Source organism: Anolis sagrei, chromosome 5 (genome assembly GCF_037176765.1).
Source record: "Anolis sagrei isolate rAnoSag1 chromosome 5, rAnoSag1.mat, whole genome shotgun sequence".
NCBI lineage: Eukaryota > Metazoa > Chordata > Lepidosauria > Squamata > Dactyloidae > Anolis > Anolis sagrei.
This window is the reverse complement of record NC_090025.1, coordinates 160013258-160020548: the sequence shown is the minus strand read 5'-3', so window position 1 is coordinate 160020548 and position 7291 is coordinate 160013258.

Genomic DNA, 7291 nt, shown 5'->3' with positions numbered 1-7291 from the left:
TTTGGGTGGGCGGAGGAAAGAGAGGCCTGGTTTTTGGGGGTGGGGAAGGCTCGTGCTTCCTTCCGAAAACTGCATTTAAAATCACATAAATAGCTCAGAGCATTGGATCAGTGGCACACAGTATGCGCTTTTATCAGTGCATCCTCATTCAAGTTTGTGTTACAAGCTGACAAAGGGTTGCTGTGAGTTTTCCGGGCTGTATGGCCATGTCCCAGAAGCATTCTCTCCTGACGTTTCGCCCACATCTATGGCAGGCATCCTCAGAGGTTGTGAGGTATATTAGAAACTAAGCAAGGGAGTTTTATATATCTGTGGAAGGACCGGGGTGGGAGAAAGAATTTTTGTCTCTTGGAGGCAAGTGTGAAAGCTGCAATTAATCTCCCACCCTGGACCTTCCACAGACATATAAACCTCCCTTGTTTAGTTTCTAACAGACCTCACAACCTCTGAGGATGCCAGTCACAGATGCAGGCGAAACGTCAAAAGGGATGCTTTAATATATGTGTGGTACTGGATGTTTTTTATATGTTTTCAACTATGTTGTGCTCTGCCTTGAGCCACGAGGAAGGCGGCTAATAAACTGTATTATTATTATTATTATTATTATGGAATTGTGCTAATTGTTTCAGAAGCTCTTTGGCTTTCTTTTAAAGAGTGCTGGTGCCTCACCAAACTAAACTGCTGTGAATCTCTAGCATTGAACCATGGCACTGCAAGCGGTGTCACACTGCACTGATTCTCTAATGGTAGAGCACATGTGTCAAACTTAAGGCCTATGGGCCAAATCCAGCCCACCATGCTATGTTATGTGGCCCTCCAGATGCTGGACTACAGCCCCTGTATCCATCACCACTAGACTTCATGACTAGAGCAGCTGGGAGCTGTGATATAGTGACATCTGGAAGACTGCAGTGTGTGTTGTCAAAGGTTTTCATGGCTGGAATCACTGGGTTACTCTGGGTTACCTTGATTAGCACTGAATAGCCTTGCAGCTTCAGTGCCAGAGATCCCTCAACCTCTGAGGAGTCCTGTCATAGATGTGGGTGAAACGTCAGGAGAGAATGCTTCTGGAACATGGCCACACAGCCCGGAAAACTCACAGCAACTCAGTGATTCTGGCCATGAAAGCCTTCGACAACAAACTGACAAAGATTCACCCAGAAGAAAAGTGTTCTTAACATATTTCAAGGGAACCACTGACCACATAGGGAAGCAGATGAACAGACCCACTAAGAAAATAAAATAAATGCTATATTTAACAAAGTACAAGAATGATCATCTCACCTCTGCAGGAGTCTACCGTATATCATGCAGCTATGGACAAGTCTACATAGGGACCACCAAACGCAGCATTGCCCAAACACGAATCAAGGAACATGAAAGGCACTGCAAACTATTTCAACCAGAGAAGTGAGCCATAGCTGAGCACCTGATGAACCAGCCTAGATACACTTCCTGATTTAAAAGTCTGCCTGAATAAAAGTTTTAATAGGCTGCCAGAATGACAACAGGAAAGGGACCAATCTGGCCTCCTTAGGGAGGGAGCTTCGGAGCTCAGGAGCAGCCACCAAGAAGGTCTTCTCTTGCTTCCCCAAATAGCTTGGACCCAAACCGTATAGGCCTTCTTAGGTCATAACCAGCACTTTGAATTGTGCCCAGAAAAAAAAAAACACTGGCAGCCAATTGAGCTGTTAGAACAAGAGAGTTGTCCACTCCCAGTAGCCAGCCCCGGTTAACAATCTGGCTCCAATCTTTGGACCAGCTGAAGTTTTGAACACTCTTCAAAGGCAGCCCCAAACAGAGTGCATTACAGTTATCTAAACAGGATGTAACTAAGGTGCGTACCACCATGGCCAGATTGACATCTCAAGGAACAGGCGCACAAGATTTGAATGTGTGAAGGAAGTTCTGGCCACCATAGAAACCTGGCCCTTAACAGGTCTTCCAGTAAAAGAGTATCTTCAAAGGAAATAACAAAGGACCATCTTAAATTGCAATGCAGGGCGATTCTGTTCTGTTCTCAAACAATTACATTGTACAGTAGTCTCGCTTATCTGACATAAATGGGCTGACAGAACATTAGATAAATGAAAATGTCGGATAATACAGAGTCGCCTACTATTATCTGTCCGACGTGGCGCTAGACACCTAGAATACTAACAACGGGGACTCAAAGGGTTAAGGCAAGACAATGCCTCGGGGCTAGAGTGGCCCAGCAGGAAGTGCCCGGATGCAGAAGAGGAGCATGGAAATCAGAGAGGGAAAGAGGGAGGATGCTTCTGCTTCTGGTCCTGCCTCTTTTGCCCCATTCCTTCCTTCCTCCCCCTCCTCCTCCTTGTCTTATCTTTTTCACTTATTGGTAATGGAGAGAAAGTTGAGGAGTGCCCTTTAATTGAAGGGGAAATGCTGGAGGAAACGGGGGCGTCCGATATGAGCGTTGGATAAGAGTGAATGTCGGATAAGCAAAGGTCGGATAAGCGAGACTCTACTGTATATATAAAGGCAGGTTAGAACTGAGTTAGGTTATTGCCAACTTATCACAGGCCATAAATAATTCCTTTTCTCTTGTACTTTATCTTAAAGGGAGGGGATCCCGCTTCAAGGTATACAATAAAATGAAGGTCTTCAGGTAAATCAAAAAAAGGTCTTTTTAATTCTATATGGCATATGACAGCTAAGATCTGTATCACTTCTCAAAGGTAAAGTGTTGGGCACTATTTATGGTATTGCAATCTGTATTAGGGAAATTATTCACAAGCGCACTACCTCTCTAGGAAAATGGTCCTAATTCAGATTTTAAAATTTGAGTCAGGGAATAGTATTTTAGTATAATATACTTGTAGGCTTTTAGCTGATCCTGTATATTATGGCATGCTTTCATTTGCCCCATTATCAGTGAAATGTTTCAGGAATCCTACAAATGGGCTGACAAGTACTGGGTTAGCCATCTCCATTATAACACAAGTTACAAAGAATATTGTGAAAATCCTAGATAGGGCCAACCTAAAAAATGCAAAATCTTTCAACAAACTGTTCTTCATGAGACAAATGTGGTTTTTAAAAGTGAGCAAAAAAAGGTGCTTTAGGATCTGGAAAAGCTACCGTATATACTCGAGTATAAGCCGACCCGACTATAAGCCGAGGCACCTAATTTTACCACAAAAACTGGGAAAACATAGTGACTCAAGTATAAGCCGAGTGTGGGAAATGCAGCCGCTACTGGTAAATTTCAAAATAAAAATAGATACCAATAAAATTACATTAATTGAGGCATCAGGAGGTGAAATGTTTTTGAATATTTACATAAAACTGTAATTTGAGATAAGACTGCCCAACTCTGATTAAATCATTATTCTAACCTTCTTCAATGTAAATATACTTATGTATCCTTCCAACAATAATAAAGAGAGTAAAATAATAAACGTAATAATAATAATAATAATAATAATAATAATAATAAAATAGTAAAATAAGGAAAATGCAATAATAACAGTAATAATAGAGTAAAATAATAAATGTAATAATAATCATAAATAGTGTAAAATAATAATAATAGTACGGTTACATACTGTAAATGTAATAATAATAGAGTAAAATAAAACATGAAATAAAAATAATACTAATACCAGAGTAAAATAATAATAACCTTGGCTCGAGTATAAGCCGAGGGGAGCTTTTTCAGCCTAAAAAAGAGGCTGAAAAACTAGGCTTATACTTGAGTATATACAGTATATTCTTTGAATTGTGGTTTCTTCTTGTTGTGTGTCTTCTTATCACATATAACTTAGAGTGGCCCTAAGTTTTCTTGGCAAGATTTGTTCATAGGTTTTGTTGTAGTTGCCTATCTCTGAGGCTGAAAGTGAAATGACAGCGAGACTTGCTCAAAGTTAGCCAGTGAAGTTCCAAGACTCAACTACAGGACCTGTAATTTATCAGATGATGCATGACTTTGATGCCACTTATCAATAGGTGATAGTAATAGAATCTTTCAGCTTTGTTTCATCTACAAGGCAGCAGCAACTATCTTTTCTCTCTCTCTCTCTCTCTCTTTCTCTCTTCATTTCTGTTTTACTTATAGTTTATGTCAGCAAATCTGGCCTTAGAAATAGAATTAACATTTACTAACTTGTAACTTGAATTTGGGAAAAGTCTCACATGAACAACATTTTGGAGGGATCCACAGTTTCCATGACTGAGTTGGGTCATGGAAAATCAATTTGCTAAACATAGAAAACTTGGGTTGTGTGCACAATTGCTGTTAAGTTTCCTGTTTGTTCAAAAATAATCTCAGGCAGGTTATAAAAGTTATATTGTTTGTTCAAGAGAACGGTGAGTGATTGCTCAGCTCAAGTATTGATTTTAAAGGACAATTTAATGGTGCAATCAATCTTATTGTATATATATTTGGAACAGCCACAGTTTTTTCCTGGAAATTGAAAAGAAAATGAAATGGTTATTATATGTACAGCTTGTTAACAGGATTTTGCTATCTGCATTTTTGCACAATATGGTGCCATTGTGAATGTATGTTTTTAATGCCATAGGTTCTAACCTGGTTTTAGTTTTTTATAGTTTAATCTCATTTTAATGTTTGTATTTTATTAAATTTTATTCACATGTTTTAAAATTTATTGTAAACAGCTTTGAGTCCCAAATGGGAAAAAGGCAGGATAAAAATAAATATGATAATTTTAATCCCTGGCAAAGTTACACCAAAATTTTAATAACCTTCACCCTTAAATATACAAGCACTTTGTCAAGCTTTGCAGTCAAGTCTACCAGATTTTGTCAATACTGATAAGAACAATAACATTGTCTGCTTTGTAATATATGTGTTGAAAAATCTATACCACTGCTTTTATTATACTATTATGGCCCAGTGTTTGACCAGAGGCTACGCAACGGTTATGATCCAGAGTCTTGCGATGGGTCATAAGGCATGGGAGGAAGATATTAAAGACTGAGTGGGTTTGGGAGGAGTGTCGGAATGGGTTCTAATGCACTCTTTGCATTTTGATGTGACATGTAATTTACATAAATTCTACTTAAGTGGACTAGCCAGCTTTAACGGGGAGGGATGCATCCTCAGGGGGAGGAGGGGGAGTTCCAGGACCAAGGGGGGGGGAGGGCGTCAATCGAAGTAATCCAAGGCAGGAGGAAATGTGGAAGGAGGAGGAAACAATATCATTACATCACGGGGAGTGCAGGAATTTCTTGCTGTTCCAAGATGATCTTCTCTGGTAGATAACCTAGATGTCCATGGTGGCAGTCCCCAGACTGAAACTGCTGCTGTTAAATGCAGGTCAGTCAATGGCAAAACATCTATCATTCAGGACCTAATCCTGGAGGAACAGGCTAACTTGGTGTGTGTTACCAAGACCTGGCTGGGCAAAGCTGGGGGTGGTGGTGGTTAATCTCTCCCAGTTTTGCCCACTAGGTTTTTCAGTGCAGCAGCAGACTAGATTTGGAGGGCAGGATGGAGTAGTTGCAGTGGTCTTTTGGGATTCCATCTCCCTGATCAGATGCCCCATCCCACAGTTAGCCGAGGTCGAGTGGGGACAGAATAGGTATTCTGTTGGTGTACTGCCCACTCCGCTGCTCAACAGTTTCCCTACCTGAGCTAACCAGGCTGGTCTCTTGGTGTTGCAGTCAACACCAGATTATATAGTGCTGGAGGACAAATTTCCACCAAAAGCGTCCATGCTGAGACCAGCCTGTTGGGAGTGACTCAGGGCTTCATGAACACCATGACAACTATGGAGCTGTCCTAGGTCATATCTGGCCCCACCCATGTTGCTGGGCACACTTCGGACATGGACTTTTGTACAGAGTGGGATGAAAATGGTGGTGGAGTGGAGGAGCTATCTACAGTTCTGTTGTCATGGACCAACCATTATCTGATCACGTTCAGACTAATTGCGGCTCTAAACCTCCACAGGGGTGGGGGATTGATGAAAATGGTCCAGTCCAGGAGGTTTATGGATTCAGAAGGATTCCTGATGGCTCTTGGGGATTTTCCTGCCACCATGGATGAAGCTCTGGAATATGGAGATAGCCAGGGCAGTTGACACAATAGCTCCTGAACACCCCCTTACACAAAGCAGAGATAAATCAACCCTGTGGTACAATGTGGAGCTGGCAGCAATTAAACGGACGTGTAGGAGGCTAGAGCAACGCTGGCACCAAACTCATAATGAATCTGACCGAACATGGTGTATAGTGTGTTGGAAATCCTCTGCTGTGGTGATGAAAGCGGGTGAAAAATCTTTTATGGCCGCCAACATTGCATCTGTAAGGAACCATCCAGTGGGACTGTTCAGAGTGGTCAGGAGTTTCCTTCACCCTGATTCTTGGGTGCAGCCCTCTGACTGCCAACATGGCTCGCTGTTAGGAATTTGCAAGGTTCTTTGCAGATAAAGTCGCTCAGATCCGCTCCGACTTGGACGCCACTATTGATACAGTCTCTGTGGATGTAACTCAGGAAGCTGGTTGTCATTTCAATTGCTGCAGTCTGAAGATGTGGATAGAATCCTTGGGGAAACAAGACCAAAACACGTGTACTCTAGACCCTTGCTCTTCTTTGCTAATTAAACAGGCCGGGGGGTGGGGGGGGGTGGGGTAGTAGACTGGGTGAAGAGGGTAGCTAATGCTTTCCTTAGCCAAGTCAAATTTCCATCTAGCCTAAAATGGCGATTGTAAAACTATTACTTAAGAGACCATCATTAGACCCTATGGAAATGGGCAATTACCACCCAGTCTCTAATCTCCCCTTCCTGGGCAAGACTCTGCAGCGGGTGGTGGCCTCACAACTTCAGGGATTCTGGAAGAAATGGATTATTTAGATTCAGCCCCAGCTAGGGCACCGAGACAGCTTGATCTGCGTAGAGAGCATGACAAGGGGAGTGTGTCCCTGCTGGCTCTCCTGGACCTCTCAGTGGCCTTTGAAACCATCAACCATGGTATCTTTCTGAGTTGCCTGGCTGGGATGGGACTTGGAGGCCCTGTTTTACAGTGGTTCTGTCTCTTCCTGAAGGACGGACCCAGATGGTGGTGTTGGGGGATGCCTGTTCAACCTCATGGCCTTTGTCCTGTGGGGTCCCATAGGGTTCAGTACTTTCCCCCATGTTGTTTAACATCTACATGAAGCTGTTGGGAGATATCATCTGGTGTTTTGGATTTTGGTGCCATCTGTATGCAGATGACGCCCATCTCTACTACAAATTTCTACCAAAAGACAAGCCCAGATCTTGAACAAGGAAGCAGCCCAGACCCTATCAGCTGTTGTGGACTG